The sequence below is a fragment of the Carassius auratus genome, chromosome 22 (genome assembly GCF_003368295.1).
Source record: "Carassius auratus strain Wakin chromosome 22, ASM336829v1, whole genome shotgun sequence".
Lineage (NCBI taxonomy): Eukaryota > Metazoa > Chordata > Actinopteri > Cypriniformes > Cyprinidae > Carassius > Carassius auratus.
In genome coordinates, this window is record NC_039264.1 from 28,826,663 (window position 1) to 28,841,763 (window position 15,101).

Sequence of the window (15,101 nt, forward strand, 5' to 3'; positions counted from 1 at the left end):
TTCACACACACACATATATGAAATATATATAGTATATATTTGATGAATGGAGACAAACAAGGAAAAAACATTCCCAGGTTTGCTCTGTTTATCTCCATTAATAGTATTTTCTGAGCATATTTTCACTTACCTACATCAACTCGCTCCATCAATATTGTCACCACATATTTTACATTTACACCCTGTTCTGTTCACATCAGTTATCTTTCTTAGATCATAATACAACTGTACAGTTTACACACAGTATTTAGTAAGAATAAAAGTTGTTTGTATATTTTATATTTTGTGTGTATATTTAATTTACAGAAAATAAAACATCAAAGAGATAAGAGAAGTAAAATAATGTACATTACCCAGTGTATGTTAAAACAAAAATACAACAATAAAAAATCTAAGACAGGCCCTAGTGAACAAATCTGTTTCTAGATATTTTATTAAAAGGGTGTAATGATGTGGTGAATTAAGGGTGATTGGGACAGTTTCTGAATTTCAGCCTTCTGCAAGGTTTCTTGCCATAAATTAAAACTACTCATCTGAGGAGGAGACATTGTTATATTATTATAATGAAAGGATGAGTGACGTACACTTTTCTGTAAACAGGCCTGAAGAATCACCTAAAGTTCATTCAAAGCTGAAAGCACATTCATGTTGTTTACTCATTAAGAGTTTTTAAAAGTTCACTAGAAAACACACACTGCTGTCTTTGAACTTCACTCTGACAACATTGTTGGTTTGAATCTTGAAGGAAACAAAAAGACAAAGTTAAACATGAGACGATAACACTCACAGTCATCATAAATCTCTCAACAACACTTAAACCATTTTTTGTTTCTTTTTTTTTTTTTTAAATACAGAACACTACTTTATTGTCTTTAATGTGGGATGATTCTCCTTTATACACAATGTTTGGAAACCCTCAGCTGGACAAAGTAGTGATGGAATCAAAAACCAGTTGGACATTGAGCCTATAAACATAAAGAAGCAGAAACTGTAGAACAAGTATTAATACTACACCTTTATATGATTAGAAATAATTGAAAGTAACAAATGAATACACATCTCTGCATGTGGGACATTTCCAATAAACACGATAGACAGTCCAGGAACAGGGAAAATAATAGTGCAGGGTTTAAAGCTGCGGTAGGTAACTTTTGACGCTCTAGCGGTTAATAAACAGAAATGCTTGCATCTTGCGGAAGAACAATGTAGCCGGAACTACTTCTCTCTGTTTATGTCTATGAAGAATCACAAAGGTACTGGGTTACTCCGCTGCGATACTCCCGAAGCAATCTAAAATAGTCCGAAAATTTCACATCCAAGCACAGCGTCTCTACAACATGACGACAACACTACAACTCACTGAAGCCTCGTCTTCTCTTTGTGTAAACCTTTGAACAGCATTACGCTAATATTTCACATTGTGATGCACACATTTGTGAAATTAATATCTGGACTTCAGTCAAGGCATTTTAATCATTTCTGGATCAGTGTTCTCTGTTAGTCAGAATAAATCACTTTACAAGAGACTGTGACCTTTGAAGATCTTACTCAAACAGATATATTACACACTAAAGGAAAATGAAAACATTCAAAAGTATCATATGACCCTTTAGATTAAGTGTGCAATCAATGTATGACCTAAAAAATAAATCACTGATGTGGAATAATTTACTTAAGTATAGACCCAGTGCTGAAGAGCGATTGTAAAATGACTGTAAATAATGATGAAAGTTACGGACCGCAGCTCTGATGGGTTGTTTCTCTTACCGCTCCCGGTAAGAAACAACCAATCAGAGCTGCGGTCCGTAACTTTTTTTTTGTGTTCAAAGTATACAAAATGTATATAATAAGCGAGTACACCATGAATCCATTTTTAGCATGTTTTTAGCTTGTCCTGAATCACTAGGGTGCACCTATAATAAGTGTTTATATTCTGACTATTTTAGATTGCTTCGGGGGTACCGCGGCGGAGTAACCCAGTACCTTTGTGATTCTTTATAGACATAAACAGAGAGAAGTAGTTCCGGCTACAATGTCCTTCCCCAACACACAAGCAGTTCTGTTTATTAACCGCTAGAGCATCAAAAGTTACCGACTGCAGCTTTAAATGTATTAGGTGTAATATCCTCTCTCCAGTACAGCAGGTGGCAGTAACTGTTCAGCTAGCTCAAGACCCTCCAGTAAAACCCACGAAGAAGAAGAAAACGAAAACGAAAGTAACTGAAGACAACACGCACATCACAAGCGAAAGTGTTACTCGTTGGATTTGATGAATGCCATTTCCTAGAAAACATTTTACATTTTCAAGCTTAAAGCACAGAAAAAAAACGAGTGTTTCAAATGCTTATAAATTCTCTTCTTAGTGGACAAAACTGCAAGTAAGTTTTCAGAAAGGGGTTATTGAAAACGAATGTGTTTCTGAAGGTGTCTCCGTATTTCCGTACTAATGTTTTATGCTGTTGACTTTGAGACGCGAAATCGAAAGCGTTTTTAAACCAGCCATTTCTCATTAAGATCATCTGGTTATTCTACATGGCAGTGCATTTGTTTGTAACTCACTTTATTTTATATAGTGTTTTTTGTTGCTGTTGCTGCTAACTGAACATATTTCTTGATCTCATTAACCTCATCATCTCCAGGTCACACTGAACAGCAGATTGTTGTCTCAAGCCAGTGCTGATCAATGACAGTTTAGCTGCAGTCTGTCAGAGAAGAGAGGAAAGATGAGTCTCTCACAGAAACAGAGGTAAGACTGAGTCTGTTTTCAGACAATCATTTTAAACACTGCTGCACTTTCAGAGGATTGCTAAAAAAAACTAAACCTTAACAAACTGTGTTTTATATTTACAAATGATTTGCAGAACTTTAGAGCTTCATAACTTCCTAATTGAAAAATAACATTGATGATGATGAATATCTCAGAAATGAAAATCAGAATCATTATTTACAGTCATTTTACAATCGCTCTTTAGCACTGGGTCTATACTTAAGTAAATTATTCCACATCAGTGATTTATTTTTTAGGTCATACATTGATTGCACACTTAATCTAAAGGGTCATATGATACTTTTGGATGTTTTCATTTTCCTTTAGTGTGTAATGTATCTGTTTGTGTAAGATCTTCACAGTTACAAAGGTCACCGTCTCCTGTAAAGTGATTTATTCTGTCTAACAGAGAACACTTTTCCAGAAATGATTAAAATGCATTGACTGAAGTCCAGATATTAATTTCACAAATGTGTGCATCACAATGTGAAATATTAGCGTAATGCTGTTCAAAGGTTTACACAAAGAGAAGACGAGGCTCCAGTGAATTGTAGTGTTGTCGTCATGTTGTGGAGACGCTGTGTGTTTGGATGAGAAAGCAAACCCTCTTTGTTTGGATTCAGTGTTTAAGATTTATTAATAACTCTGTTCCTGAGCCGTACGACCCAAAGGTTAGCTTGTGTACAGCACGCTTTATGAAGCTGAAGTGCATTTTCTCCCAGCTTCCTATGTGCAACATCAGATACACACACCTAAATACACTGTACATAAAATACAATAAACCACACCTAAATACACTGTACATAAAATACAATAAACCACACCTAAATACACTGTACATAAAATACAATAAACCACAGCTAAATACACTGTGCATAAAATACAATAAACCACACCTAAATACACTGTACATAAAATACAATAAACCACAGCTAAATACACTGTGCATAAAATACAATAAACCACACCTAAATACACTGTACATAAAATACAATAAACCACACCTAAATACACCGTACAGAAAATACAATAAACCACACCTGAATACACCGTACAGAAAATACAATAAACCACACCTAAATACACCGTACAGAAAATACAATAAACCACACCTAAATACACCGTACATAAAATACAATAAACCACACCTGAATACACCGTACAGAAAATACAATAAACCACACCTAAATACACTGTACATAAAATACAATAAACCACGCCTAAATACACTGTACAGAAAATACAATAAACCACAGCTAAATACACTGTACATAAAATACAATAAACCACACCTAAATAACTATTTTATGTTGACACTTCAGGACATAAAGTTGTTACACTGAACAAGAAAAAATAAACTTTATGAGATTGTATCATGTATAAATCACTTTAATTAGATCAGTCAAATATTTATAAAAGTATATTTCTTCTCACATTTGAAGTACTTTACAAATGTGAGTCTGTAAACAAGAATGACTGCTGTCTTTAAAACTCTGCAAAACGTTTCTGTGAAGGACTAGAGAGAATGTGTGTCAATATAAAACACAGATGAACCTCCTGTAGAAAAGTTTATCTTCTCTCTTTGTGTCATTAGTGTAAGATCAGACTCACATGTGTCCAGCTCTGTGTCTGTGAAGAGTGACCGGTCAAAGGAAGAAGGACCCAGATTCAGTGAAGAAACAACATCACGAACCAAACGGTATTTGATCTGTTTCTTATTTGTCTTTAAACGTAGACTGTGTCAGAAAGTGTGTCAGTGAATAATTATCAGAAAACTACTTGTAGTCCATACATTTATCACATTATTATTATTATTATTATTATTTTTAATGCAGTATTTTGATTTATTTTATTTACTCTCAGGCTTCAGTATGAAACATTAGATCCATATTTACAGTCTCACAGGAAACACAAGAATTTTACAGACAGTCTTCTGCAGATCTTCCAGGTAATAAAACACATTTTCAAGAATATTTAATAATTATAATAAACAAATATGTTATTGAATAAGAGTGTGACAGAACTTTTATTTCAAAATTTTCTTTTTAAGAACCTATGAAATAAGAATGAAAGCCTTTTTTTGTATTTACAACAAAGTATTGTTTGTCTCAACTTAATTTTTGATGAATTTTTTAATTACTGAATAAATTTTTTTGATAAAAATTAAGGATTTTTTCTCTCATTCATTCTTTTCTTTCTTTGTAGGATCTTGAGAGCAAAATAATGACTTTTCTAAAGAAAGAACTAGAAAAGTTTAAGAAAATATTACAAAAGAGGACATGCAATACTTTGTGAAGGATTTTAATGAGAACAGATGCAGTATGAAAGAAGCAGCTCTTGATCTCACGCTCTACTTCCTGAGAGAGATGAAGCAAGATGAAGCTGCTGATACTCTAGAAGGTAAGAGACTCGTAATCATCTGTTAGATTGTCACTAATAAATGTAGAGAGAAAATATGATAAAACAATATCTGTATTTTTGTTTCTGTTTAGATGAGCTGATCTTCATTCATCAGCTAAAGTGTAGCCTAAAGAAGAAGTATCAATGTGTGTTTGAAGGAATTGCAAAGCAAGGAGACTCTACACTTCTGAAGAACATCTACACAGATCTCTATATCACTCAGGGTTGTAGTGAACAGGTCAATACTGAACATGAGGTGAGACAGATTGAAGTTACTTCCAGACGTCATGAATCACAGGAGATACAGGTTGAGTGCAAACATTTGTTTGAAGCACCTGAACAAGACAAGCAGATCAGAACTGTACTGACAAAAGGAGTTGCTGGCATCGGAAAATCAGTCTCTGTGCAGAAGTTTGTTCTGGATTGGGCCGAAGGAAAAGAAAATCAAGATATCAGCTTCATATTTCCTCTTCCATTTAGAGAGATGAACTTAAAGGAGCAAGAAAAACTAACTTTGATGGACCTTATAACTCAGTTTTTCCCAGAGACAAAAGGACTTAACCTTACAAGAATAAATCAATTCAAAGTCTTGTTCATTCTTGATGGACTGGATGAATGTCGTCTTCCTGTAAACTTTAAGGATAATGAGACGTGGTCTGATGTTTCCTCACCAGCCTCTCTGGATGTTCTCCTGACGAACCTCATCAAGGGAAATCTGCTTCCTTCTGCTCTCATCTGGATCACCAGCAGACCAGCAGCTGCCAGTAAGATTCCTCCTGACTGTATCGACCGGCTGACAGAGATACGAGGATTCAATGATGCACAAAAGGAGGAGTACTTCAGAAAAAGATTCACAGATGAGAATCAGGCCAAAGAAATCATTGATCATGTTAAACAATCAAAGAGTCTCTTTATCATGTGCCACATCCCAGTCTTCTGCTGGATTTCAGCCACTGTTCTCCAGAACATTTTAGAGGAGAAAAGAAATAATGTTGTTAAAAACAATCAGGCTGATGATGCCTCCAAAACACTGCAGGAGTCAAATACTGAAGACACTCCTAAGACTCTGACACAAATGTACACACACTTCCTCAGATTTCAGATCCAGCAGAGCAGACGAAAGTATGATGGAGAACATACACCAGATGTTTCCTGGGATAAAGATGCCATCTTTTCACTGGGGAAACTGGCATTTGATCAGCTGGAAAGAAACAATGTGATCTTCTATAAGAGAGATCTGGAAGCCTGTGGTATTGACGTCTATAAGGCATCAGTGTACTCAGGCATGTGTACCCAGATCTTTAAGGAGGAAACAGGGATCACTCTTGGTACCATGTACTGCTTCGTTCACTTGAGCATTCAAGAGTTTATTGCAGCCCTTTATGCACATCTGTTTCTAGACATAAAGAAGAAAAGTATATTTGTTCATGCATTTACAAAATGGAAATTTAAAAGTGAAACCATGATTGATTTGCTGAAGACTGCAGTGGACAAGGCTCTAGAGAGTGATAATGGACACCTGGATCTTTTTCTTCGCTTCCTCCTTGGTTTGTCACTCCAGTCCAATCAGAAACTCTTACAGGGTCTTTTGACACATCAAGAAGACAATGAGCAGAGCAAAAAGGAAATAGTTCAGTACATCAAGCAGAAATTAGAGTCTAATCTGTCTCCAGAGAGATCCATCAATCTGTTCTACTGTCTGAATGAACTGAACGACCAAACTCTGGTGAAAGACATTCAGACCCACCTTAGCAAAGGAAGTCTCTCATCTGCTGATCTTTCACCTGCCCAGTGGTCTGCTTTGGTCTTTGTGTTGTTGACATCAGAGGAGGAGATGGAGGAGTTTGAGCTTCAGAAATTCAAGAAATCAGACGAGTGTCTCATTAGATTATCAGCAGTCATCAAAACCTGCAAAAGAGCTCTGTAAGTTATTTAATATATTTTGTCATGTTTTGTTTCTCATCTTAAAATTGCATTAATCTACATTGATACTAGGGGTGAAACGTTTAACTTTTTTACAGTTTGGATTGTATCATGGGTTTATGGTCACGGTTTCGGTACAGTTCGGTATGTGCTATGTTTATGGAAAAACTATACTTTCAAACAAAAGTAACGAAAATAAGAATATTCTAACTACAAACAACAGCACACATGAATACAATGGAGATACAAATAAAATATTTGTATTAGATAACAATAAAATAAACAGTGATTTTCAAGGCAAGGCGATTTTATTTTTTATAGCACATTTCGTACACAATAGTAATTCAAAGTGCTTTACATAAAAGAAAATAAAATAATCAAGAAGAACAAAAATAAAAAAAACAATTAAAAAAAAAAAAGAAAATGATTTCATATGTAAAATACAGTGCAATCAGTTTGGACATCGCACAGTGCTCATTCAGTAAATGCACAGCTAAACAGATGAGTTTTGAGTCTAGATGTAAATGTGACTATTGTTTTAGCACATCTGATCTCTTCTGGAAGCTGATTCCAGCTGCGGGCAGCATAGTAACTAAAGACGGACTCCCCTTGTTTTGTGTGAACCCTTGGTATTTCTAACTGACTCGATCCTAATGATCTGAGTGGTCTGTTAGGTTTATATTCAGTGAACATATCTGTAATGTATTTCGTTCCTAGGTCACTGAGTGACTTATAGGGCCCTATCATACACCCGGCACAATGCGACGCAAGGCGCAGTGCAAGTGTGTTTGCTAGTTTCAGTCCGGCGCTGTTTACATTTTCCCGTCCAGCGCCACACAGTGCGCATTGACTTTGACTACACACATGCGCATCACACAAATATGCCAAATATAAAAAACAAAAGGATTACAGTGAAAATAATATTATTGTGTAGGCTACATAAATATAAAAATGTAATGATGGATAATCATTGCGTGTATTAAGGAAGCAGATTTCCCTTGATGAGGTTCGTCAGGAGAACATCCAGAGAGGCTGGTGATGATACATCAGACCACGTCTTATTATCCTTAAAGTTTACAGGAAGTCGACATTCATCCAATCCATCAAGAATGAACAAGACTTTGAATAGCTACCTATTTGCAATTCAGCCTAGTACTACTTATAATGATGAAGGAAATTGGTGAATTAATTGAACAATTGTACCAATACACACACACATTTATTAACTGACTCATCACGTGGAGCTTTGGTGGATTCCTGCTTGTCCCATAGATGATCTGCTCGCACGCTTTAACTTTGTGCTAGAGCAGATAAATTTCTTTGCTTGAGAAGCGTTCAGCTTTTTCGACAAGAAATTCTACCTTGTAAATAGAGATCCGCCATGGTGCGAGCGCATCTCGCTCTTAAAGGGAATGGGATATGACACTGTGATTGGTTTATTGAACAAAAATTCATTTTATAAACTGAACAAAATTATAAATGCAACACTTTTGTTTTGCCCCCATTTGTCATGAGTTGAACTCAGAGATCTAAGACTTTTTCTGTGTACACAAAAGGCCTATTTCTCGCAAATATTGTTCACAAATCTGTCTTAATGTGTGTTAGTGAGCACTTCTCCTTTGCTGAGATAATTCATCCACCTCAGAGTTGTGGCATATCTAGATGCTGATTAGACAGCGTGATTATTGCACAGGTTTGCCTTAAGCCCCCTTCACACTGCTATTCCGGAAAATACACTGGTAATGTTTCCCAGTAAATGTTCCCGGGTTGCTAGATTTTGCCCCTTTCCCACTGCCAGTGATTACCCGGAATATGTGCGTGCGTTCACTCAGAACCCGTAAAGGTCACATAAAATCATGTGACCTCAGAATGTGACGTGTAATGTATGAGTCGAAAATGTTAGGCACGTTAACTTTGACTTAAGATGGTGAACAATCTCAGCTTCAGCGCAGAAAGTGAGGAACTAACTGATCTCTACTTCATTACAATTTGCACATATTTTCAGAGGTGTAAAATGCTTGAGTATTTTTACTTGATTACTGTACTTAAGTATTATTTGGGGGGATCTGTACTTTACTCAACTACAATTTAAAGTGACTACTTGTACTTTTACTTGATTAAATTTCTGAAGAAAAAAAATGTAAATTTGTGTGTGAACAGTGAAATTTTATTTCATCTTGAAAAGTACATTATATTTTTATTTGATCTTATGCACATTAAATATGGTAAACAGAAGCTCAAAATTCAAGATTCAAGATTTTTATTCGTCACATACAAAATTATATATTGCATATATAACCAGCAATGAAATGAGAGTCAGGTCCGCTCCATGGACAGTGCTATTATTAAAGAAAACAACACAGATGAAAATATACATAAATATAGCTATGTAAGAATAAAATAAAAGTAAACAATAAAAATATAAGAATAAAATATAAAAAGATGTATATTGTAGAATTAAATATGGAACGCAAAATAATGTGCATGAGTGTAAACTGTAGTCTTAAAGTCTGTACAATGTGCATATATGCATTTTACTGTATTCTTAAATATTAAGATACACAGGAATGTACAATAAGCAAATGTGCAAACAGTGTGACACTGTCAGTGTGTCTATGTGAGGAAGTGAATAAAGTGAAAGTGATAAAGTGAACATTAAGTGGAGGCATGAGGATGTTAAGAGGCTGGTTTAGAGTTTAAGAGCCTGATGGCCTGGGGGAAGAAACTCCTCCTAAGTCTCTCGGTTTTTGCCATCAGGCTACGGTAGCGCTTACCAGATGGCAGCAAAGTGAAAATATGGTTACTGGGGTGGGTGGAGTCTTTGATGATTTTAACAGCTCTGCTTCTGCAGCGTTTGAGGTAGATGTCCTGCAGAGAGGGGAGAGCAGACCCTGAAATGCGCTCAGCTAAGCGCACAACTCTCTGCAGGGCTTTGCAGTCTTGACTGGAGCTGTTCCCATTCCACACTGAGATGCACTGAGTCAATACACTTTCTATAGCCCCAGAATGTTGTCCTGGCACCATGATGTTAATTTCTCTACCTCATCCAAGTATGCGGTCTCATTATTGTTGTGAATGAGGCCCAGAACCACAGTATCATCAGCAAATTTGATAATGGATGTGGAGCTGTGCGAAGACACGCAGTCATGTGTGTAGAGAGAGTAGAGCAGGGGACTCAGGACACAGCCCTGCGGGGCTCCTACGTTCAGGGTAATGGAGCTGGAGGTGTACTGGCCTAGTTTCACCACTTGAGGTCTGCCGGTGTGGAAATCAATAATCCAGTTGCAGAGTGGAGAATTCAGTCCAAGGTCTATGAGTTTAGAAGCTAGCTTTGTAGGGACTATAGTATTAAAAGCTGAGCTATAGTCAATAAATAGCAGCCTTACATAGTTCCTGTTATTGCTGTCAATGTGTGTGAGAGAAGAGTGCAGGATGTGAGAGATGGCATCATCTGTGGATCTGTTTGGGCGATAGGCGAACTGAAGAGGGTCCAAAGTATCCGGGATGGAGGAGCAGATGACGTTTTTAACCAGTCCCTCAAAGACCTTCATGACTATTGATGTGAGGGCAACTGGACGACAGTCATTCAGACAAGAGGGTTTATTGTTTTTTGGCACAGGGATGATGACTGATTTTTTAAATGAGGTGGGAACCACCGATGTAGCAAGAGACTCATTAAAAATGGATGTAAATAAACCAGCGAGCTGATCAGCGCAGGACCGCAGAACACGGCCAGAAATCCCATCATTTAGCTGGAAATGTGACTCTATGCGTTCCCTGTGTCTGTGTTTGGCGGCTCTTACAGAGCATCGGAGAGCATAGCACGATGCTTTGTACTCGCTCATGTTTCCCGACAGAAGACCGGCATTGTAAGCAGCAGTGCGTTTGTTTACTGCTGCACGGATTGATCTGTCCAACCACGGTTTCTGGTTTGAGAATGTCCTTATAGTTATTGTGTCCATAGCTTGATCGGCTAGCATGTTTACAAAGCTTAACGCTACATCCGTGAACTCGCTGACGTCAGATGAACTTGCGCGAAACATGTCCCAGTCTACGTCATCAAGAGCCGCCTGTAACGTTGCTTCTGATTGGGCGGACCATCGCGTCACCACCCTCTGCACCGGGGGATCTTGAACGAGCCATGGTTATATTCCAGTGTGAGGAAAATGGCGGCATGGTCCGATTTGCAGAAAGACGGTAGTAAGCGAGCTTTGCAGGCATTCTTAAACTGAGTGTAGCAATGATCCAGTGTATTCGGTCCTCTGGTTGGACAGGATACATGTTGATAAAAATTAGGCATAACTTGCCTGAGTTTGGCTTTCTTAAAGTCCCCGGCAATGATAATAGCAGCGTCAGGATGTTTGTTGATATTGCCGCTGAGCGCATCGTGAAGCTCAGACAAAGCCAAGCCAGTGTCTGCTTGTGGAGGGATGTAAACAGCAGTTATGATGATCGATGAAAACTCCCGAGGCAGATAGAATGGGTGGCAAATAATGGATAAATGCTCCAGATGAGGCGAGCAGGAGCGTGACAGAGTGGAGATATTCCTGGGGTCACACCATTTCTTGTTAATCATGAAACAGACTCCTCCGCCTTTGGATTTGCCGGCCTCGGCTGTCCTGTCCATCCATAAAACAGAGAAGTTTTCAGACAGCGTTACAGCAGCGTCCGGGACCAGGGGCGTGAGCCACGTTTCAGACAAACAAAGGATGTTACAGTCCCTAATGTCCCGTTGGAAACTTATCCTGGCTCTAAGATCGTCCATCTTATTCTCCAGAGACTGGACATTGGCGAGCAGAATGCTCGGTAAAGGAGGGCTGTGTGCTCTTTTCCTCAGTCTGTTGCGAATCCCAGCACGTTTCCCGCGGTGTTTCTTGATCCGTCGCCTCGGGTGGTTATACAGGTGGCCATTGTTCATCTCTGCGTTCCGGAGAATCTCAGATGGCCACGATGGGTTGGAGGATAAAGTGTCCTGAAACAGGTCAGTGAAGCGGTGTCCAATGTCCAAAAGTGTTTCCTTTTCGTATATGATCAGTGCAGAGGTAATGTGTGTAAAAAGAGAAAGCAAAAGTAGGTAAAAAGGTAAATAAAAACATAATCTAACCGGAGCGACTTGGACGGCGACCGGACTTGGCGGCGCCATCTAATATGGATTAGATGTGCATGTGTGTGCATGACATGAGAACTAATGATCATTGTTTTCATGCATTAAACAATTATGATTTTCATCAGGTAAATGTCTGGCTTCAAATGTTCACCACCAAATCTGAGGAAGCATATTAAGGTAGCAAAGTTGCATTTTCCTGCCCAAAAAAGTTTATTCATTATTTGTTCTGTTTTGATAGAGCCATTAGCTATGTACAATATTAGCTGAATGCACAAATTTGAGTGCAAATAAAATCAGTGAGGAGAATTTAAATACAATTAATATTTTTGTGGGATTTTTTTTTTTTTATTCAATGTTACACATCTCAAAAAAGTGTTTAAATATATATTATATGCTAAATTAATTTTAAATTGTAATTCATGTTTATTGATGTAAGTTTTGTTTGTTTAGTGATTAATTGTCCTTTTAGACAGTGATGTTGAATAGACAACACAAATAAAGTGGCCTTTAAAAACATTAACATTGTATGTTTTAATTCTATGACTCTCCTTATTAATTCAACAAATTATTGTATTCTGTCTGGAATATATTTCTAGCCTCTCCATCACATCTTGCTCTTCAAAGGGATAGTTCACCCAAAAATTAAACCACACAAAGTGAACTAGACGATGATTAAAATATTTGTATTTTTCTTACATATCGTTTCACTTAAAAAGACAGTGATTCATTAACGGGTTGCATGAGTTACTGTCATATTCTCTTTGTGTATAGTTTTTGAAGTGTAATTTTTGGATGTCCCATACACTTGCATTATATAAAGAGATTTTTTTTTTTACTCTTAGTTTGTGTTCATCTGATAAATGACAGTCATATAGCATGGCATGAGGGTGGAGTTTCCTTTTAATTACTTGTATCCCTGTATTTTTCTTTTCTTTCGCTGGGTTTCCGAAAACCAGTCAGTATCTGTTGTGACCACCATTTGCCTAACGCAGTGCTACACATCTCCTTCTTATAACTTTCCGCGATCCCGTCATCTTTATTTTACTAACTTACTGCATGCGGAAGGTGACCCAGCTGACCTCATCAAAAAAAAAAAAAAAAAAAAACTCAACACTATATGAAGTTCATGTTCTTAAACTAGTGCTTTAAAGAAGATATGGTTGCACTTAATTTTACAGTACGTGTACTAACATGTACTTATAGTGTACTTACAGTGTATTTATCTAAGAAAGTTCTGGTATCACAAGGTAACTACATGGGGTAGGGTTAGGTTTAGGGGTAGGTTCAGGGTTAATACCTAGTTATTACATAGTTATTGTAATAACTATAATAAGTATATAGTATGTACATGAGGAACAGGACTGTAAAATAAAGTGCTACCGAAGATATACTCTTGCATAACCTCAATGCATAAATTATTAACCTCCACATCTCTTAAATCAAGAAACTCATCAAGAAATAGCAGCACTTTATATATATATATATATATATATATATATATATATATATATATATATATATATATATATATATCAATCAATCACCTTTATTTATATAGTGCTTTAAACAAAATACATTGCGTCAAAGCACTGAACAACATTAATTTGGAAAACAGTGTGTCAATAATGCAAAATGATAGTTAAGGCAGTTCATCATTGAATTCAGTGATGTCATATCTGTTCAGTTTAAATAGTGTCTGTGCACTTATTTGCAATCAAGTCAATGATATCGCTGTAGATGAAGTGACCCCAACTAAGCAAGCCAGAGGCGACAGCGGCAAGGAACCAAAACTCCATCGGTGATAGAATGGAGAGAAAAAAACCTTGGGATAAACCAGGCTCAGTTCGGGGGCCAGTTCTCCTATGACCAGACGAAACCAGTAGTTCAGTTCCAGGCTGCAGCAAAGTCAGATTGTGCAGAAGAATCATCTGTTTCCTGTGGTCTTGTCCTGGTGATCCTCTGAGACAAGGTCTTTACAGGGGATCTGTATCTGGGGCTCTAGTTGTCCTGGTCTCCGCTGTCATTCAGGGATGTAGAGGTCCTTTCTAGGTGCTGATCCACCATCATGTCTGGATACGTACTGGATCCGGGTGACTGCAGTGACCCTCTGATCTGGATACAGACTGGATCTGGTGGCCACGGTGACCTCGGAACAAGAGAGAAACAGACAAATATTAGCGTAGATGCCATTCTTCTAATGATGTAGCAAGTACATAGGGTGTTATGTGAAGTGTTTCCGGTTCCGGTTTACCTAATTAATGCAGCCTAAAAATCATTTAATGGATTGGGATATTAAAAGCATATTAGTATGTTATGTGTAAGCCAGGTTAAAGAGATGGGTCTTTAATCTAGATTTAAACTGCAAGAGTGTGTCTGCCTGCCGATCAATGTTAGGTAGGTTATTCCAGAGTTTAGGCGCCAAATAGGAAAATGATTTTGATAGTCTAGGTATTATCAAATTAATATCAAATATATATAACTCATTGCCATTAATGATATAAGTCTATTATTAATTTACATATTTTATTAAGTTTTATTCAAGCATGCTAGTTTGTTTTATGTAGAAAATTTGAATCAATACAATTCTAATATATATGCAGTGTATTTTCTGTTAATCTAAAGATAATTGATATATATATATATTTTTTTTGTTGTATTTAACAACTGTATTTCATGTATCGAACTCTGTGATTTAATTTATTTCTCTTGTAGGTTAAATGATTGTGGCTTAACTGACAAAAGCTGTCCAGCTCTGGCTTCAGTTCTTGGATCAGATACCAATCTAAAAGAGCTGAACATGAACAATAATAATCTGCAGGATTCAGGAGTGAAGCTGCTCTGCATTGGACTTAAGGATATAAATTGCAAACTAAAGATAATGAGGTAAGTTTTGTGACAATCATT

The 15,101-nt window shown here is 37.1% G+C and overlaps 1 pseudogene; it reads left to right on the forward strand.

The window, feature by feature from the left end:
* Positions 1-2,399: 2,399 nt before the first annotated feature.
* LOC113040267 (NLR family CARD domain-containing protein 3-like) lies at positions 2,400-7,149 on the forward strand (annotated as a pseudogene).
* The last annotated feature ends 7,952 nt before the right edge of the window (positions 7,150-15,101 follow it).